The sequence below is a fragment of the Ornithodoros turicata genome, chromosome 4 (assembly GCF_037126465.1).
Source record: "Ornithodoros turicata isolate Travis chromosome 4, ASM3712646v1, whole genome shotgun sequence".
Taxonomy (NCBI): domain Eukaryota; kingdom Metazoa; phylum Arthropoda; class Arachnida; order Ixodida; family Argasidae; genus Ornithodoros; species Ornithodoros turicata.
Genome location: NC_088204.1, coordinates 3,710,812 through 3,716,978, shown reverse-complemented (window position 1 = coordinate 3,716,978; position 6,167 = coordinate 3,710,812).

Below are 6,167 nucleotides of genomic sequence, written 5' to 3'. Positions count from 1 at the left end.
CTTTTTTTGCGTTTTCCCTGTGCAAGCTGTAGTGGCAAAAGAATACCCACCGTACCAGAGTCTCGCACGTCCATCCATTCCGTTTCCATTCCGTTTCAAATTGTATGAATTTGTGTAGTTTCCCTTTCTTTTCTTAATAACGCGTAATAGCCAGTCACGAGTAGCTCGAGACTAACATTTCCATTTTTTTTCTTTTAAAAATCGATCAATCACGCACGTCCAGCATCGAATCTCACCCCAGCCTGTGGGGTCTCGAGTTTCTTATAATTTCTCCACCACATTTTTCGGACAAAACTCTATATCCAGGCGCGCACTTTAGCACTCCCTTCTGTCCTTTCTTTTCTTCATTGTCTTCCCCTTTTCTTTTCTTCTTCTTCTTTGTCTTTTCCTTTTCTTTTCTTCGTCCCCTTTTCTTTTCTTGCCCTTTTCTCCTTTTCCTTCTCCTTTTCTTCTTTTCCGTTTCTTTTCTTCCCCCATTTTCCATTTTTTTTTAATAGCAAGCCGACCTCCGTCTGGCTGACCATCCTTTCTTTTTTCTTAATAAACATATTCCCCCCCTTTCTGTCCCCAACTCATGGCTCCATTTGCTTCGCGGTGGTACCACAGAATCTTGAAGCAAGTGTACCTCGTGAACTATCAACCTACGTTATCAATCCTTACGTTTTGACTCGCGTTTCCCACAGTCAAGGCGAAGGAAGGGAAATACACGCAGAACAACTTCTCTCGATGCAGCAACAACTTTATTTCTTTTTATTTTTCATTACTTTTTTATTATTTTGTATTTTTTTTGGTCCAGCCAAGGTTGTGCTGAAGACTGGGAGGAGGTGCATGGGTTCGAAACCTACCACCGGCTGTGCTAGTCTCAGGTCTTCCCTGGGCCTTCCGAAGACTTTGCAGACGCATGTCGGCACAATTCCCCCTGAAGTCGGCCAAGGACGCACACTTACCCGCATTCCTTCCTGCTGTCCTCTCTCCATGTGTCCACGTCTGTACGCCACTCATGGCCACAGTTTCTTCGCGGCGCTAACGCGGAAAGGAGGGAAAACGGGGGTTTCCGCAGAACCCTTTCCCCGATTTTTTTTTCTGGCTACGTTTCCGACTAATTTTCTGGCTCGTGGTCTACGAAACGATGCCCAACAGAAAGTCAGCCACCTCCATGTATTTGAACTTTCAGTGCATTATTCCGCTTGCACAGGCCGTCGAAAACAGCGAGCAACCCTATGCGCTGAAAACGGCAGTGGATAGAGTTGTGAAGGGGTTAGTTCAAGGGGTTGTCCCATGCACTCGTCCACTGTTATACCAATTGAAGCGCCACTCTTTTAGTACATTGTGCTTTCTTGCAAATCGAGTCTAGCCACGCTATCGGCAACTCTCGCGGCATCCGCACAAAGATTGCCGGAGCGAGTGGAGATAATTTGGTAACAGAAGAGGGGGGGCTCTTGTATGCAAATCGTACAACCAGTGATAAGGGAAGCGGCATCTCGCGCTCTGTCATAGTGGCCGACCATCCGTACGATAAAGAGCTCCTGGACAACAAGAAAAGCAATCCAGGGTCGGCTTGATAATGAACCTCGCACTGCTGCTCGACTCTATGCGCTTGACTCGATCAAAGGGTGAGATATAGGTTGAACGACCGCTTCACGTGCTCGGAAACCACGGGATCATGACGTGGAAGCCGTAGTATATTTATTTATTTATGACAAAACCTTAAATGCCCTCTTGGGCGATACATGCAATAAATATACCTACAAACTTAATGCAGGCCTCTAGCATTCAAGAAATTCAACAAGATTACGTCGAAATGAGGTAAAGTGAATGATAGATACGACTGACTGCGGCAGGTCGTTCCATACAGTCGGATATAGTTTTGAAAAAAAAAACAAAAAAAAACAAACGAGTGCACGAACTATGAATCATGACAACAGATGACAAGAATGATCTAGCCTCGATGAGGTGTAGTTAGCGAGACGTATGTATTTCATACGTCCTGCTAACTACACCTCATCGAGGGCGAATGGAAGAAGCATAAGCATAAGCATTCCAAAATAAGGCAGTACGTTTTATATTATCGCGTTACGATCCATGGTTTTCACCAAGTGCAGCACTTCGTGATCTTGACATTACTCCACTAAAGGTTCGACGGCGCGTGCTCTTCGCCTTAGAACATTGCATTCTATTATTCATGGTAAAGTAAGAATTCCTTTTAGCAAATATTTATCATACGCTGGAACATCCTCACTAAGAAGCTCTCATCAGCTAAATATCGTCCACATTTGTACCCGTGTTGACGTTTTTTAAGTATAGCTTTTTTTTCTCGTTGCGTTGAAGACTGGAACGCTCCGGATGGTTCCGTCCGCCAGTTCTCCTGTGAATGCTTCTTTGATGCACTCCTGCAATAACCCCTTAAAGGGGTCGCAGTATGTTTAAATAAATAAATAAATAAGCATAAGAGACATAGGCGAGAACATTTCCTACGTGATGTCGTAAATAAATGTAGGAAGCTTCAGCGTCTACCTTTTTTGAGTCTTGTAGGAAAGAGAGACGCATGGTAACGTAGAGAAGAAAAAAAGTGCTGCACTTTTATTATTATTATTATTATTATTATTATTATTATTATTATTATTATTATTATTATTATTATTATTATTATTATTATTATTATTATTATTATTATTATTATTATTATTATTATTATTATTATTATTATTATTATTATTATTATTATTATTATTATTATTATTCGTTGAGGCAAATACTTGAACCGGCTGTGCTGTCTGAAGGGGAGAGGGAATATTCCAAGGAAGAAGGGAAGGAATGGTTAGTCATACGCAAGGTCTATCTGCTGTTCTGTAGGAAAAGGAAAGGAGAATGAACAAGAAAAAAAGGAGGGCAGAAAGGGACATCTCACTGGTGGTGTAAGCTTATCCCTGAGTTTTCCGTGGGATCTTGCGACCCGGATGTCCGCGCGGTGCCCCCTGAAGTTGTCCCAGGAGGCGTACACACCCCCTTTTCTCCCACTTCTCTGTCCATCTGTACATCACTTATAACCACAGTCGATTCGCTGTGACGACACGCAAGATGGTCTTTACGTATTCCAAGGCCAGAGAAACAAGTTCGCAGCGCACTTTCGTGTGCATTTATTTTCGCGTTACTGGATTATGATTTTGTATTGACAAAACGTAAAATAATTAGAAGCGCGGACCTTCGCGGTCTTGTCGCTTTTCCAAAGTAAGAGCGATAATGTCTTGTCTTGTGCTCTTCAGCGATGTTCAGTGATGTCCGTGCGCGTCACAGAAACAACCACTGGCGGTGGGGGGAAGATATTGTAAAAGGAGGTTACGCAGATAGGATGGTGTCAATAAAATTACGATCTGCTGCTCAGCATTCGTGGGTTGTCATCTATTCTTCCCAAATGAAAGCAGGGATATCCAGTAGCTGTGATGGCTTCCAAATGAGTAAGATCTTCGATGGTCAAATGATGTAACGATGTGTTGGCCCAAAAGGACCACTCTCAAACTCTAAGGAGCTCGCTGCTACCTTGTCTATGCAGAAACGCGAACAGGTCAGTTGTGAAGACGTGGAGCGATTTCTGGAGGGATTCCATTGTGCGTGACATGACAAAAAAATAGAAGGAGGGAAGAAGAAAAAAAACGAGAAACGATATGCGTTTATTTTGGCACATGAATAGACCTTTTTAGAAAAGCAAGCGCCACCTGTGGTATGCGCAAGGGCGCATGGGAAGGTAGAAGAAGAACAACAACATTCCCAGCAGACGATGGAGCAGTGTCCCTCAAAGTTCCCATGTTGCTTTGCGCCACGCGCTCGGTGGCGCGCGCACCTTTTTAAAATCGTTTATTCGCAGACGACATATCGTGTTTCATAGACGGTCAATATTGGAAGTTGTTGCTCTTTGCGAAAAAAAAAAAAAAAAAGAAATGTTGTGTACGAGTCAGACTTGTGCCCGTTACTCGAAAAATGTAACTGATTACCGTTACCGTTGCTTCTGTGGAAAAAGTAATTGATTACCATTACCAATTACTCGACTTCAAATGTAATTGAGTAACGAGTAGAAAAGTAACGCGTTACTTCGGTCGTTACTCTGCATTCACGCAAATTAACCATCTTTGTGTGCCTCAGAAAAAAAAAAAAAGGCTCAACAGCGGAACAGCTGAAATAACAAGACAAACAAAAACACGTAGGACAAGGAGATCTGACTGTACGACCGGGAAGACGTTGACCCGATTGTGGAAGAGCATTGCGTGGAACTTCTCCATGACTCACTAAACCCCCAAAGCTTCAGGTACCATCACACTGGTGTAGGGAGAGAGACTCTGAAATTTCAGAGCGTTATTACAATGACCTCCGCTTGCTATAGTAGAACAGCCCAACAAAGGCTGATGGCACCAGGGGCTTGACTTGGGGCAGAACACCTGAAAGATAAGCTAATCTCTGCCGGAAAAGTAATCAATTACTGAGTAATCGATTACTCAGAAAAGTAATTGATTACTCGAAAAATTACTTTGACACTAAAGTAACTGATTACTCGAAAAATTACTCAAAAAGGTAATTGATTACAAGTAACGCCATTACTAGTAACGCGTTACGCACAAGTCTGGTACGAGTTTCCCTCTAAAAAGAAACGGAATCAGAGACGCGGGTACACTTCATTGTATTGACGCTCTGCATGGGCGTGAAGCTTGCAAACACCCGTTTCGTCAGGATAACACAATAAGAGGGGGTTTCTCAAGTGCGCTCTCCTCAGCGAACTGACAACAGTATCGTTCGGGTTCACAGTTGGGAAGGAGAATGAAGTGAGAGACGCTGATCTTTGGAAGGAAACTCTCCGTTATCTGCACACTGAAGATTCAAGAACAACACGCGACGTTCAACGGTGAATATTAGAGATGCACTCCAAAAAGCTGACTCTGCAGAATGATGCAAGCTCCACTTTGAAATTACAAAGATGAGAGCGAAAAGCTGAACAGCTTTAGAATTTTTCTTCTGCGTCATTGAAATCATCTGGAAAATGTAAATTTGGCATCGCTAAATTTTGGGCCGTTCGTAGACTGAACACATAATACATATATATGTATATATATATGCATATAATATATATAGGCTGATATAGGCATTTTCTCTGTAGAGTTCAAGAAACAACTTTTGTCATGCTTGACCCGCGGTACCGTGAAATGGATAACGTCTTGCTCAGGTTACTCTTTCGTGGATACGATGGATAGATTGGTTATGTAATGTGTAAGCACACTGATCCCAAAGTTGTCGGATTCGAACCCAGACGAGGACCAACATGGCGGCGTGTTCCTTTAAACTCAATGGACGTGCACTCCATCCTTGTTTCTCCAACAACAGTGTCATGCAGGGCCGGTGCTAGGGGTGTCCGGGGCCTCAGGCAAAGGCACATCGCGGGGCCTGTTTCACACGATTAAGTGCATACTTTATATTAAAAACTCCCCTTAAAATGAATAATTTAATATTAAAAATTTGTGTTAAAAATTTTTAAAAATAAAAATATTCCCCGGTTGAGGGCTTCGTGCGCGGGGCCTATGCAAGCGTGGGGACTATGGCGGTCGCCTTACTCGCCTACCCCCCTATCGCCGGCCCTGGTGTCATGTACTTATCATGTCACTATGTTACACTTTGCACCTACACTCTTAACAATGAACTTCACCGCATAGCACGTTCCTAGCCAACCATCATCTCGAATGATATCATTATCTGCCCTGATTTGTTGAAAACGGGAGGCGTACGCCTTTTCTGTGACAATTATGAACAGCATAAGTGTCACAGAAAAGGCGTACGCCTACCGTTTTCAACAAATCAGGCCAGATAATGATATCATTCGAGATGATGGTTGGCTAGGAGCGTGCTATGCGGTGAAGTTCATTGTTAAGAGTGTACACTCTTAAAAATGAACTTCACCACATAGCACGCTCCTAGCCAACCATCATCCCGAATGACAACGTTCTCGCCCCTGATTAGCTGAAAACGGGAGGAGGAGCCTATTTTGTGGCCATTATGCACGGCACAAAATAGGCTCCTCTTCCCGTTTTCAACAAATCAGGGGCGAGAACGTTGTCATTCGGGATGATGGTTGGCTAGGTGCGTGCTATGTGGTGAAGTTCATTTTTAAGAGTGTATAGCTTGAATAT